The sequence below is a fragment of the Camelina sativa genome, chromosome 20, assembly GCF_030686135.1.
Source record: "Camelina sativa cultivar CO46 ecotype springtype chromosome 20, ASM3068613v1".
Taxonomy (NCBI): domain Eukaryota; kingdom Viridiplantae; phylum Streptophyta; class Magnoliopsida; order Brassicales; family Brassicaceae; genus Camelina; species Camelina sativa.
The window spans coordinates 16,781,093-16,787,512 of NC_141899.1; the positions used below are offsets into that span (position 1 = coordinate 16,781,093).

Consider the following 6,420-nt stretch of genomic DNA (forward strand, 5'->3'; position numbering starts at 1 on the left):
CGAGCTATCGGTATTCAGGGGAATCACCATCCCCTCAAGAGCAATAATCTTTAACGACTATAAACATCTCTCGACACAAAGTACCTCATGTGGTCCGAGTATAACATTGCAATGTTACACCTGCCCACTCAACTTCTAATTTCCAACTGGATTAACCTCCAAACAGAGAAATATCTGCTCCAACTGCATACAGTGGCGGACCCAGGAATTTTTTTAACCCAGGTCAAAACATAAAGAAAAAAAATCATCTTTAATATAAATATAAAAATCTTACAATGTTTAAAAAATTTATAAAAGCATCCTACGATCTTTCATGTTCTGAAATCTTGTCATCACAGTTTCGTTTGTAATAGTTTTGAATATATCTTTTTCGATAAAACAAACTAAACAGTCATTCAAAACTTGATCTCCAATCCAATTGTGTCGATATGTCTTTACGATCTTCATGGCTGAAAAACATCTCTCAACAGTTGCAGTAGCAACAGGCAGAATCAAAACCAACTTCAAAAGCCTATAAACCAAAGGATATGACATATGTTTTCGTGTTTCCACCAACATTCTAGCAAGGTCTCCAAGATTCTCCAAATTAGAAAATCTTTCATCATGTCGAACATTATTAATGTAGATACATAATTCTTGCTCAAGGGAAATGAGCTCCTCTGATCTGAAGTCATCTGGGTAGAACTTAGATAACTTCAACAATTTTGAGAGATCAAACTCAGTAAATGCATTGATGGGAGATAGAGAAGCAGCACAAATAAGCAACTCAGTGTTCACCTTATTAAAGCGGTCATTAAATTCTTGAAGCTGCAAATCCAAGACAGAATATAAGCAATTGACCTTGTAATGATGCATATTTGATACTCCTGTCTTTTTTCTTCGTCTTTTTGAGTCTACAAAATCTGCCTCCATCTCAACCTTTTCAAGCTCATGTTTTTCACAAAACAAATAAACTTTCATCATGAGAGAATCCCACCCACCATCTCTAAACAACTGGAGTTGTCTCTTAGGTTATTTCACTAATGACATAGCATTTAAAATATCTTGATCTCTTCTTTGCAGCGCCACTGACAAGGTATCTGTGAGTCCTAAAAGGTGTATCATCATATGCAAATAAAACACAAAATCAAAGCTATGAAAGTAATCAAGGAGACTATGAGCTTGACGTCTTTTCAAGTCATCTGCACCTTCATTCTCAATGTACTCAAGCACCTTCATGATAGAAGAAAACAACTGAATCACCTGCAGTAGAGTTCTGTAGTGAGAATTCCAACGAGTATACCCTGGTCTTTGAAGAGAGATCTCTTGATTCAATCCTGTTCCTGTACTGATTTCACCATTATTAATTTCTTCAATAATTTATTTTCTGTAACTCTCTCGGATCATATCTTTCCTTTTGCATGAGGCTCCCACTACATTCAGTAACAGAGTAATCATATCAAAAAAGTCGCCAACATTGAAATGTTTTTTTGCAACTGCCACAACAACTAATTGAAGTTGATGAGCAAAGCAATGAACATAATATGCTGATGTGTTTTCCCTCTGAATTAATGATCTTAATCCGTTGAACTCGCCCTTCATGTTACTTACTCCGTCATACCCTTGTCCTCTCACCCTTTTTATGCTTAATCCATATTTAGCAAACAAATCATCAATAGCAAATTTCAAAGATGTTGCAGAAGTCTCACTCACATGTGTGATACTCATAAATCTCTCTTTGACTATCCCACCTTTATCAACAAATCGATAAACACTACCGCCATTTGCTCTTTGTCGGAAACATCAGCAGATTCATCCACCAGCAAACCGAAAACATCATGATTAATTTCTTCAATAACATATTTGACTACCTCTTCTGCAAAACAATGCACAATATCTTTCTGAATCTTAGGAGACTTCATCTGATTATTTCCAGGAGCATTATCTAAAATAACCTTACTCACAACTTCATTCTGATCAGCAGTGTACTTCAAGAGTTCCACAAAGTTTCCTCTATTGACTGAATTTTCTGATTCATCATGACCACGGAAAGCTAATCCTTGTTGCAATAAGTATCTTGAAGCATCAACAGAAGCATTCAACCGAATTCGATACTCATTTTTTTGTAATATCGTCTTGTTTATGCAAAGCATGCTCAATAGACTGACCTTGTTTCATCAAGTTTTCACACTTCATAACTGCATTGTTGTGAAATCAACACCTCCCACATGTCCTGAAAACTCTTTAAATCATTCCACCTACAGAATCCATCTGTGATAAATGCATCACTTTTTACGTTTTTACCAGCATTATCTCTGAACAAGTAACAACACAGACAAAAAGCTTTTTCTTTTTTCACACTGTACTCTAACCAATTTCTATATTGATCAAACCAAGCTGGGTTAAATCGCCTCAATGTGTTTCTTATCAATATTTGTTTAAAAGTATGCCCACGAGGTTGACAAGGACCTCGAATCAAGTATTTTCGAATTACCTCATCTCTTTGATTCGGATGATAATCTGTTATTCTTTTTCGATCAGCAGGATCCCAAGGTAAATCAATATCATCTGATTCGCTGCGAAGCGGAGATGGTGGTTCATTGCGAGGTGTAGATGGTGGTTCACTGCAAGGTGTAGATGGTTCTTTTCTTTTATAGTAGTTTTTCAAAGTATTCATTGTTTCGTCTGAAAAAAATTAGGAAAAAATTATCAACATAAAATAAAACTATGTATTGGATTTTTTATTTCTAAATATAATTTTTAAAAAAAAATTGATTACAAAACAAAATCTAGTTTTGTATCTAATAAACTTACTTGGTTCAAAGAATCTGATGTACTGAAGGCATGAACCAGAAAAATTGAAAACACACACAGAGTCACGGACACCAGCACGACGATCACGTTCTTTTTTGGTCGACTTGAAAAAGATGCTACTTCTTTGTTTAGTATATAGGGTCCCTAGTATATAAGCATAGAATAAATTATTAGGGTAAACAAATTAGGCCAGATTTGTTTTTAACTATAATAAATAAAAGGCTTTGATCTTCTCTTTCTTATGGGCTAGTGGACTTTGTTTTCATAAGTTAAGGGAGGTCAGATTTTAAAATTTGTTTGGTTGGACTCAAATAACTGTAAAATAAAATCTAAAATTAGGAAATAATTTTTTTTTTTTCAAAATTTGGGCAGGTCAGCTGACCTCCCACTAATACACGTGGGTCCATTCCTGACTGCATATGTCCACCTATCCGCCTCTCTAGGCCCGATACCTCTTGAGAATAATCTCATACTGGTCATCTACAACTACTCATCCTCTTAACATAAGATGGAAACTCCTCAACATCTGCAGCCCTCGGCTGCAACCCCGCCACATGCGGCACAACTGGAGCCTGCACTGGTACCCCTCTCGGTAACCGCTCCAACAGCACGCCAATAGCTCCGCCAAGCGATCATCTCGACCCTGGGCTCCACCTGCTGCAATCCCACACCTGGGTTCCTAGCACTCCCGGCATTCACACCGGCTAACCCTCTCTGGTCCCTTTTGATACGCTTGCGACCCTCTGACGTACCTCCTCGTGGAACTCTTGACCACACACTCGCTGGCCTCGGGACCCGCCCGACCATGACCACGACCACGTTCCCGTCCACGACCAACAACTCAAACACCTTTAACCACTGCACTTCCAAGAACAAAGGCTAACAAGCAATCTTAACATAACCCAAAAACACAAAAACACAAACTCACCGTGGAATCACATTGTAGGCTCGAAGAGGATGTTCTAGGACTCCAAGCCACATACAATTGACTAACTCACATAATCAATCAAAGCATGCAAATCCCAAACATCTACAGCACAAAGCCTAGTGAACCCAAACCTAGAACAGTAAGGGCTCTGATACCAAAATGAAACGATCGACCCTTTTTTTTTTTTAATAATAAATAATAAATATAATATAATAAAATAAACTACAACTAGTGGTCCCATACCCACTAGCCACCTAACCACAAACACATTCAACAGCGGAAATAACCAACCAATATTCAATAATAATCCAATAATAATATATAACCATATTCCAACATAATCAATATCCAAAACAACAGGAATCATAGAACCAGCAACCTAGCAATGTTCTAATGACCCAACTCTAGCAACCTAGCAATGCCAGACAATATAAAACCGAGTCCCTAGAACATCCTCCTCTTCATTGCCTTGATTCCACGATCACACTTTGCTTTTACCTGCACCACAAACACATATTGCAATGCATGAGTATTTTATAAACACTCAGTAAGGCAATCCTCCCATCTACTGGGCTATACACACAAGCAATAGAGTATCTTTAACCATCAAACAACAAGCAATAAACAACGATCGACAAACCAAGACAGTGCATCGACCGACGCAAACATGCATCGATCGACACATCAAGGGATTGCATCGACCGATGCAAGTGTAACTTGTATCGACCGATACCCAATCTGCATCGAACGACGCATGCTCGACATCACACGAAAACCCTAGAGTTTTACGCGCCGTCCTCGCACTTGCATCGACCGACGCAAGCTATGCATCGACCGATGCAATGTCGAGCATCGTGTTTTCCCCGAAGCTTCTCGCCGGATCTTCGTTCCTGTAACCACAAACTCGATCCCAAGCCACAAGAAAGCTTCCTAACGTCCATAACAACAATCAAACACGTCTAACAACACAAAACAAGCAGATTAAAGAGTTCTCTAGCTTAGATAAGCCATGGTCCTGCACTTACCTTTGCCAAGACGAATCTGAACCTAACACAAGGAAGAAAACGCTTCTAGGAAGCTCCTACAACGATCCCAGCTACAGATCTCTCCAGGAACAGCCTCATATCTCCAGAAATCACCAGGAACTCTCAAGAACAGTTTCTCTCTTTTCGTTTCTCTCAAAAACAGCTCAACACCCACGAATGAGACAAAACTTGCATCTAAGGGTTTTCCTTAACCCAAAACGCAGCGTTTGACTTAAGTCAAAACGCACAAAATTGAACATGCATCGACCGATGCACCATCTGCATCGACCGATGAAACTCCCAAACCGAGATTCCGGTTCACGGATGTTACAAAGAAGGTCTAACGCACATGACACATTCTCACTTTTAGAAGAGACACAAGGTATTTCGTATCTTTTTCACCTTTCGTTTCTACTTTTTGTTCATGTTTTGAAATTGGTAAATGTTGTTCAAAATTCTTATTTTGTGTATCAATATTGTACTTTGTCTCTTTTAATCTATTTTATAAATTTTTAATTTAAAAATTTAGTTCTAGATAATAATTCATAAAATCTATTAGATTTTTAGTTTTTTTTTTATTTGTCAACCATTGGGCCACAACTGGCCAGCCCATTAGCCAAATTCCTACATTCGTAGGTTGCGGGACTCAATCCCGCATGTGATGGTGCCTTCTACAAATGGACTTACCTCCTGCCACTGCACTAAGATCACTTCACATTAGATTTTTAGTTTATAGTTAATATATCTTAGTTCCTACCGCTTCATATCACTTATGTAAACAGTGTTCCTACCAATTGGCTCTTTTGAGCTAATCTATTTAAGTTGTTGACAAATAAAAAGTTAATATATCTTAGTTACAATATTAATGTTAACTATAACTGAATTTATTTTAAAATAACTAAACATATTTTATTATGCTCTTTTTACCCATGCATCGCGTGAGACTTTTTCTATCCCAACCATACTTTATATAACGATCTAACTGAGAAGAACTGCAGAACGGAACATCGCCCTTTGGAAAGGCAGAGACAGTGTGTATCGCATGAAATTTATGACCAAAGAAACTTGGTCTCTCATTTGGGTTGCTCGACCAACAATGGCTAACTACAAAGCAGTTTGGTTCCCTTTCTGCATTCCAAAATATGTTTTTATAACTTGGTTGGCGATGAAGAACAGGCTTTCAACTAGAGACATGATGCAAAACTGGAACCAAAATGTTAATCCGAGTTGCATTTTCTGCAACAACCCAATGGAAACAGCCGATCACCTGTTTTTCCAATGTTCTTTGGCATAGATGGTGTGGGAGAAGCTCACTAGAGGTCTGCTCTTGCATAAGTATACTGCAGAATGGCGACACATCGCAGCACTGATTGGTGGAAATGAGCTTGATAAGAAATCACGATTCATCATCGGATATACTTTTCAGAACATCCTATATTTCCTTTGGAGAGAAAGGAATGACAGACGTCATGGCAATCAACCCTCGCCGGCGGAGAAGCTGGTTAAGCTCACAGACAAAAATGTTCGGAACAGGCTGAGTACGATCCGGAACGAAGAGGATACCACGATTCATATGTGGTTTAGGACAAGATCCTATTAAGATCATAGCATAATTTTTCTATTTTTTTCTAGAAATGTTTTGAGAAAAAGGCTTTGCTTTTGTAATGTAAAACG

At 38.2% G+C, this 6,420-nt stretch overlaps 1 pseudogene; it reads right to left on the reverse strand.

Annotated features, from left to right (window-relative positions):
* Positions 1 to 288: 288 nt before the first annotated feature.
* LOC147919023 (uncharacterized) lies at positions 289 to 3,200 on the reverse strand (annotated as a pseudogene).
* Between the last annotated feature and the right edge of the window lie 3,220 nt (positions 3,201 to 6,420).